The sequence below is a fragment of the Callithrix jacchus genome, chromosome 17 (genome assembly GCF_049354715.1).
Source record: "Callithrix jacchus isolate 240 chromosome 17, calJac240_pri, whole genome shotgun sequence".
Lineage (NCBI taxonomy): Eukaryota > Metazoa > Chordata > Mammalia > Primates > Cebidae > Callithrix > Callithrix jacchus.
Genome location: NC_133518.1, coordinates 22,667,708 through 22,677,077, shown reverse-complemented (window position 1 = coordinate 22,677,077; position 9,370 = coordinate 22,667,708). Strand labels below are relative to the sequence as shown.

General features: G+C 31.3%; 1 long non-coding RNA gene across 1 annotated transcript; it reads left to right on the top strand.

Moving 5' to 3' along the window:
• The first annotated feature begins 977 nt into the window (after positions 1–977).
• LOC144579985 (uncharacterized) lies at positions 978–6,263 on the top strand. The gene is made up of 3 exons (XR_013528792.1): positions 978–1,056; positions 5,303–5,341; positions 6,082–6,263. It is a non-coding gene; the product is annotated as an uncharacterized LOC144579985 (long non-coding RNA).
• The last annotated feature ends 3,107 nt before the right edge of the window (positions 6,264–9,370 follow it).

Genomic DNA, 9,370 nt, shown 5'->3' with positions numbered 1-9,370 from the left:
GGATTTGATGCTGAGCTCAGTGGGCATTAGAGCTTTTAAATGAATATATTTCAGAAGCATGGAGAACTGAACTTTAAATGGCTTATATTGCTCATAAAGCCTCTAGCCTTTAGAATAAAAATACCAGTGCATTCCTAGGAAATAGTGTTTGCTATCCCCTAAATACTATAAAATAAAATAAAATGTTAGGAAATAAGATTTTATTGTGAGAGGAGGCAAATATAAACATGAAATGCAGAAGAAATAGAAAATCCCCATAGTATTAGACTGGAATTGGAGGTTTATATATATATATATATATATAAACATTTATTAATATGTATATATAAAATGCCTAGTTCTACCCACTGAAATTACCTAAAAGCAACAAAACACCAGTAACATCAAGAAACCATAGGTCTTTGTAGAAATTAATAATTCTAGTATTAGAAAAGGAAATCTATGAAATATTAACGAAGCTTCTTATATCAGAAAGTCAGGAAGTCAGTCATTCCTTGGCATCCACAGAGGATTGGTTCCAGGAGCCTCAGCAGATACCAAAATTCATGAATGCTCAAGTCCCTTTTGTAAAATAGGTATTTGTATATTCATACTCTGCCCTATACATTAAATAATCTCTAGATTACTTACAATGCCTACTACAATGTGAATGTCATGTAAATAGTTGTTAGCTGTATTGTTTTTATTTGTATTGCTTTTATCATAATTATTTATTGTGAGTTTTTTGGAAATTTTTTTGTTTTATCCACAGTTGCTTGAATCCGCAGATGCAGAACTCATAGATATGGAGGGCCATCTGCATTTGTGATCAAAGATAAAAGTTGAGTTTTTAACCAAATATTAGAATTTTGGGAAACATGTACCTACCATCAAAATCTTGAAAGATTCCAAGTACTTAGCTTTTGTTGATGAAATTGGAGGTAATTTTGTTTTGGATATTGCATAAACATATATGTCACAACTGTTTTTTTCTGCATAAATCAGTGAACCAATATTTCCACAATGGTTGTACCGTCAGAACATCACAAATGGAGAAGGTATCTACTCAAAGACAAGGTAGGCCAATACATTTTAATGTAATAAGTACAAAAAGTGTATTTGTATGATTTTATATTCCATATACAACTGAATTTAAAGAAATTGCCACTTTTCAAAATTTGGTGTGATATCAAAGATGTATATCCATGCATTTCTGTGTGAGGCTCGTGTACTTAAACCAACATAACATAACACAACTGACCAAATAAAGAAATACATATGGGAATCCAGCTACCTTATGTTTGGCCAGTCTTTAAAAAAGTAGCCAAAGTGAAAAACAATGTAATTATTCTCTATTATCGTTTTGAAGTATTTATTTATTGTTTCAAAATATTTAATGTGGATATACATATGTTTTAGTATATATTTCGAGTTTATTTTAATATTAAAATAAATTAAAAAGTGAATAGTTTTAAGTTATCAATATTAATAACTAATATGGCAAATATAGATAAAACATGCATAAAATAAACCTTTCTAGGGTAATATTTTTCAAGAATATAATAAATTTGCTAAGACCTAACAATTTTAGTGTCTCTGTTTTTCAAAAATGAATTACAGACTGTGCAATGGTAGTATTTCTTAATTAATGTCATATACTATAGGTTAATTCATGGGACACAACTATAAGATTGTGCAGTAATCATTTTTCTTTTTTCTTAAATGAGTCCCAGAGATTTTGGTATGTTGTGTCTTCATTCTCATTGGTTTCAAAGAACATCTTTATTTCTGCTTTCATTTTATTATTTATCCAGTAGTCATTCAAGATCAGGTTGTTCAGTTTCCATATGGTTCTGTGGTTTTGCATGAGTTTCTTAATCCTGAGGACTAATTTGATTGCACTGTGGTCTAAGAAACTGTCTGAGTTCTTCTCTTTTGCATTTGCTGAGGAGTGATTTACTTCCAATGGTGTGGTCAATTTTAGAGTAAGTGTGGTGTGGTGCTGAGAATAATATATAAGTTGTGGATTAGGGGTGGGGAGTTCTGTAAATGTCTATTAAGTCCACTTGGTCCAGATCTGAGTTCAAGTCCTGGATATCCTTTTTAATTTTCTGTCTCATTTATCTGTCCAGTATTGATAGTGAAAAGTTAATGTCTTTCTCTCTTACTGTGTGGTAGTCTAAGTCTCTCTGTAGGTCCTTAAGTACTTGCTTTATGTATCTGAATGCTTCTGTATTGGGTGCATATATATTTAGGATAGTTGGCTCTTCTTGTTGCATTGATCCCTTTACCATTTATGTAATGCCCTCTTTGTCTCTTTTGATCTTTGTTGGTTTAAAAGTCTGTTTTATCAGAGACTAGGATTGCAAACCCTGATTTTTTTTGCTCTCCATTTGCTTGGTAAATCTTCCTCCATTCCTTTATTTTTAGTCTATGTGTGTCTTTGCATGTGAGATGGGTATTCTGAATACAGCACACCATAGGGTCTTGACTTCTTATCCAATTTGCCAGTCTGTGTCTTTTGATGGGGACATTTAGTGCATTTACATTATGTTATGTGTGAATTTGATCCTGCCATTTTGATACTATCTTGTTGTTTTTCCTGCTAATTAATGCAGTTTGTTTATTGTGTCGATGGTCTTTACCATTTGGTATGTTTTTGCAGTGGCTGGTACTCGTTGTTCCTTTCCATGTTTAGTGCTTTCTTCAGAATCTCTTGTATGACTAATGATCACTATTCTAGCTGGGGAGAGAGACGGTATCTCAATGTGGTTTTGATTTGTATTTCTCTAATGCCCAGTGATGATAACCATTTTTTCATATGTTTGCTGGCTACATAAATGTCTTCTTTTAAAAAGTGTCTGTTCATATCCTTTGCCCACTTTTTGATGGGGTTATTTGTTTTTTTCTTGTAAATTAGTTTAGTTCTTTGTAGATTCTGAATATTAGCCCTTTGTCAGATGGGTAGACTGCAAAATTTTTTCCCATTCTGTTGGTTGCTGGTTTACTCTAAGGATAGTTTATTTTGCTATGCAAAAGCCCTTAAGTTTAATTAGATCGCATTTGTCTATTTTGGCCTTTGCTGCCATTGCTTTTGGTGTTTTAGTCATGAAGTCCTTGCCTGTTTTTTCCTTTCCAATTTGGATGCCCTTTCTTTTTTCTTTCTTCCTTCTTTCTCCCTTCCTTCCTTCCTTCCTTCCTTCCTTCCTTCCTTCCTTCCTTCCTTCCTTCCTTCCTTCCTTCCTTTCTTTCTTTCTTTCTTTCTTTCTTTCTTTCTTTCTTTCTTTCTCTTTCTTTCTTTCTTTCAATTTCTCTTTCTTTCCTTATTTCTTTCTTTCTTTCTTTCCTTCTTTCTTTCTTTCTTTCTTTCTTTCTTTCTTTCTTTCTTTCTTTCTTTCTTGCTTGCTTGCTTTCTATATTTCTCTTTCTTTCTTTCCTTCTTTCTTTCTTTTTCTTTCTTTCTTTCTCTTTTTTTGTTTGTTTCTTGTGCCAGATTGTTTTGGCTAGAGCTTCTAGTTGAATACAAGTGTTGAAAGTGGGTATTTTTGATCTTGGTTTAAATCTCAGATAAAAGGCTTTCAATTTTTCCCTGTGCAGTATGATGTTTGTCATGAGTTTGTAGTGTTCCACTTTTATTATTTTCAGGTATGTCCCTTTTACACCTAGATTGTTTAGAGTTCTTATAATGAAAAAATGTTGTATTTTAACAAATGTTTTTGTCATCTATGGAAATGACTGATCATCTTCTTTTGATCCTTTTAGGGACTGTGAATATAATCTGATTTAGGAAATATTTATAGAAATCTTAGTCAGAAATGTTAATACTTACTATCAGAAATGTAATTACCAGTGTTTTATATTATGGAGGACTCTTTGTCTTGCATTCAGTGAGCCTTATTTACTGAATACATTCCTGAAACTCAAGTGCCACCATCTGTGCAAAGACACCATTGACTCACACTAGACATCTGTAATAGTTTTCTAATTATTAATTTGCTTTCATTGTTGCCTACCAATCTCCCCAGGAGCCATAGTAAACTTTTTGTAAGATAATTGAAATATCATCTTTTTATCCTTCTCAAAGTTTTGAAAAAACGAAGTTGTTATCATTGATTTTTGATGGAAGCAAACTCATCATCTCTTAACATGGTCTACCTAATCCTGTCTCATTTGGCCCCTCCCTGCTTCTCTGCCCTCTTTTCTAATCCTGTTCTGGTGGTTGTCCCAAGTCTTGCTCACACTAATCACTCTCACCTCTTTTTGTTTCTTATGAATGCCAGGGTAATCCCTCTTTCAGGATCTTGGCCTGAAATTCTAATTCCTCATAAAACTTAATTTGTCTTGTCTCAGCACATATATATGCTATTATGTTGGTGCCTTCATCTCCAACAAATAACACTCTTTTCTTGCAGTTATTCCAGTGTTATTCTTAACAGTATCCCCAAGTTATTTTATTCCTGAGTTTCTATGTTTATCGTCCATAGTAACCTTCAGATTTACTATGCATCAATCAGATTATAATCTCTGTGAGACACAAAACTTTGCTTTCTAACTCTCTGATGTGTATCCTGGGGCTAGTTCACACAAGGCATGGGACAAATATTTGTTAAATAAATGAATGTGTTGATGCAAACACTATCTTTGGATATATTATAACAATATTAATATTAATTATGAGCATTCTTTATCTTTTCGCTGTGATGATTTGAAACAAACTTTTAAAATTATATTTTAATATTCTAGTTTCCTTATTAAATTGATGAATCAATGTATTGATAAATGTGGAAAGATGCAAAACATAAGATGCAGTTTTTATACATGATAATTCATTGTAAAATCTCATCTTTGAGAAAGTAGAAATTTCAGAAGTCAATTTCCCATAATTGTTTTATCTAAAAAAATGCTAGAACCTCACTGTCCAATATATTTCTAATGGCCACAAATGTCTATTTAAATCTAAATAAAAATTAATTAAAATAAAAAATTTAATTTTCCATTTGGACTGGCTACACTTCAGGTCCCCCAAAGGCATATGTCAAGTGGATAGTTGACAGCATATATATATATATTTATATTTATATATATATTTATATATATATAAATTATTATCACAGAAATTTCTATTGAGCAGCATTCCTGTAGGATATGTAAAGCACAAATGTTTTTGGCAGTATATTATGATTATGATATAGAGCCTGCATTGATAGAAAGAAACTTGTTTCTTTTTAACTTAAACATGGACTTAGTTCTTGATTTTTGTGCTACAATCCATTTCAACATTAGTGGTCTAAAAAATTATTTATTATTTCTGTCAATTCTGCAGGTTGGCTATGCCAATTGGTTGATCCTTCTGTTCTTCATGGTATGTCTAAATCACATGTTTATTTGAATTCATCTGGGAGCTAAGCCAGTTCTATTAATGTACAATATGTCACTCATCATTCAGTATCTCTCTCCATGAAGCCTCTCATCATTCAGTGGTCTATGATATTCTTCATAGCAAAGTTGTTGGCTTCCAAGATGAAGTATTCTAAGATGCCAAGCTCCAATATACATGTGCTTTTCAATCCTCTACTTGAATCATAATTTTTGATATTTTATTGGAGAGAGAAAGTAATATGACCAAGTTCAGAATCCATGTAAAAGAAAATCATACAAGTGCTTGAATACCAGGAAGAGTGTTTCTTTGGGACTGGTAGAGTAGTCTATGACAAACACTGTTAGTGATGATCTAAGAGACCACTGATTTGAAACTATATATGTAATTCAAAGTTTCTCAGGGTTGGAAGGGATATTTAAAAGTCTGTGTGTCAGTATTCTTGGGCTGCCATAACAAATACCATAGATTGGATGTCTTATACAACAAATATTTACATTTCACACTTCAGGAGGCTGGGAAGTCCAAGATCAATATTTCAGCTATTCAGTTCCTGGTGGGCGCTCTCTACCCGGCTTTAAAATGGCTGCCTTTCACTGTATCTTCAAATGATGGGGAAACAGAGTACTCTAATGTCTTCTCATCTTCTTAAATAAAGGTACTAACCCTATCAACTCAGGGCCCTGACTTCATGACCTCATTTAGCCTTTATCACTTCTTTTTAGGCCCCATCTTCAAAAGCAGCTACAGTTGGTCTCGGGACTTAACATACAAATTTGAGAGAGAGGAAAAATCAGTCCATAGCAGTCTCTAAGTCTAAAAATTTGAAAAAAGTAAAAGCAAAACAAAAATAAATTTGATGCTGGAATACAAGCTACAGTTTTTGGTGTTATTACTGTTGTTGCCAACTGAACTTTTCAAGTTTCTGACATATCACAGTACCTAGTACCAAATAGGAGAGCCACCAGTTCTTTAAACCCAGCCCCTTCTATCCTGCGGCTTTGCCATTGTGGATCTCATCAGTTTCCTTCATATAAAAGGAGGAGAGAAAGAGAAGCCAAGACATTACTTTTGCCGGTAATGCACTGTTGGGCTTATAAACTGATATTTCTTGTTTGCACTAATAATTACATATAATTTAAGGTATCAGTAACAAAATGTATACCAAAATGTACATGCAAAAATACTTATTTAAGAAAGATTCTTATTTTGCAGTTAAACAGATTCAAAACTAATGTGACTTATTTCAATTCATGTTATAGAACAAAAGGGAGATGTAATAACTCCTAATTTCAATGACTTATTAAGCCACTGCATATTAGATATAAAGAAATATTACTGGTTTCCCTAAATTATCATATTCTTTTCATACAGTTTATTAATATCTATCCAAATGTTTTGAAAATAAAAATCAAGCAAAAAGAATACTGTGGTTTCAAAATGGAAACAGTAATAAGAAGAATACATTCAATGGTGGTTGGTTTTCCAAAATAAAGTGTTTTAAATTTTTACTACTTTAATTGTTAAGGAGAAAATTATGAGCAATTGCATTTGCAGGTTTGGTTTGAATGAGAATGAAATGATTTGATGAAAAGTAATATGAAACTCTTTAATCTTTAAGAAATATCAAGAAAGCAAAAGAGCATTTGTAAAATAGTGTATTTTTTAAAAAATCAGACTCTGTGTTTAGAGAAAACTCCTTAGCTGCTCTATTTTACATAAATTAAGCAAATCTTGAGTTTTTAAATCCTGGTCAGCAATCGCTCCCTCATCTTGGAAAGTACTTAACTGTCTATTAGTCTTTAGGGAGTTTTAAATATTTATAAATTTAAATTTTTCAACTTAGAAATGCTAATAATGAGAAAGAAAAGTTGTAAGTATAAATACAACAGAGTTGTTCACCTATAGTACTACATTAATTCAATTATATTATTTTATAAATTCATTTCCTTGTTTAAAATTTGCAAAGGAGTAACATCTGTACTTGCTCTGTTTATGAATAAAACATAATATTATAGTAGGCATGATTATATAAAATGCCAGCTGCTTCCTTGAAGATACGTTACTATTTCCTGAATACCACCGACATTATAATATTACTTTAAATTTAGTTTGATAATATGTGTCACATAAGACAAAAAAAACAAGCCCTAACGTCAAATGAAAACTAAAGTAAAATGTTTAATGTAATGAATATACCATTCTGTTGACAATAAAATGGGACACAATTTTATTTTTAGAAACGAAAATCACTCATTTTAATTAAAAGATGATGAGCTGGTTATTATTGCTGCCTGGGAAGTCTGCAAGTATACTGGGGATTATCACTACAATAATCTTATTATCATCTTTGGAATCTGTACAAATGATCGGTGCTTTAGCTCAGTTGATGACCAAATGGAAGCATTTTCATAGTGCTATGTTGCCAATTTAGTGCCAAAAACTGCAAATAAGATATTTTATGGCAATTTAATAGACTTCTTAAATATTTTGAGATTGCTGATCATCATCCATGTAATCTCTCTACATCTACAATTTAAAGTTTTGCTACAGATCTAGAGTGTGGGCAAATACAGTCTCTAGACATAGCAATTAACTTCTACTGATCTGCTGTGCAACTTTGTTAGGAGGAAATAGGAGCACATAAATGTGGTACACTGTGGGGAGAAGTTTTTGGATTGAAAGAAGCTCTAATCTGGGGTTACATAAAGTATTCATTGATTTAAAAAAAATAAAAGTCATTTTGTGAAAGACATAAAAAATAATTTTAACTGACTTTTCGATGTATTAAGAAAAACATGAAAGTCAAATTGTCAGCTTGTCACTATTATCATTTTACCCCTTTTTATAGACTCCCTAGGATTCTTAAGATTCCATGTTTATTTCACAAGGCTTTATAATTTACAAATAATATTTTTCTCAAAGACTTAATATTAAAAAATTATTTTTAATGAGATATACAAAAATAGCATATAACTCCTAATTATTTATATTTTAAGTCACTGTATTTTACAATCATTGTATTCTAAGGTTTAAAATCACTATAACCTGGAGATGATGTCTTGTAAAATATATCGTATATTTTATAATTACATAATTTGAAATTTTACAAGTCAAAGACTTTAGTATGCAAAAAAATTAATAGTAATAACTGAATTGTAGAAATATATGTTAGGGAGATTTTTTTTTCCTTTTTCTCACAAAATGTGAATTCTAGACCATCTGCAGCCATGTATCTTATTTCAAATCTTAAGGCAGAGGACACATTTTTTAGATTAAAAAACATAATCATAGGTAGGCCATAAGTGTAGTGAGTGACATTTTTTAACCTTGTCCATCCTTATTTTCAAATGTTTGTAAACCCAATTCTGTAAATTACTTTATTTCTAGTTGGCACTGGAATTTTACCAATCAATTCAGTAATATAGGTGAAACCTCCATGAGAGTTTGATTCATTGTATTTAAGTAGTTTTCAATTGAATTATATTTCCTCATTTAAAGGAGCTCTAGTCATTTGGGTTGGTTAAGTATGGGAAGACAGAACTATAAAATTTAGTAAACTGAGATGCTAAAACTAATGACTAAATATAAGTAGGTTCTTAATAAGAGAAGAACCAAACACTGTATAACTGTACTAATAGAGACACATCATTTCAATGAAAAAATGTGAACGTTTTTCATGGTAGATAACCAGTTATAAAAGATAGCAGTTCAATACTTAGAATTCCTTCAACCAAAGACAAACAAAAAAAAAAAAAAACAAAAAGAACAGATTCCTTCAAACAAAATCATGATGTCAAGTGAGAAGATTTAAACTTACAGAAACTAGCGGTCAAGAAAATTCAGATGGAATAATCTGAAAGAAAGTACAGCAACAGGCCAGCATCCTTGAAGAAAACATTCATTAAGTGAATGATATTTATATAATATATTTGGATTCTAGTCTTAAATTGATAACTGTATGCTATTTTTAGCCTTTATTTCTTAGTTTTAGTTTATGCATTATATTTGCCT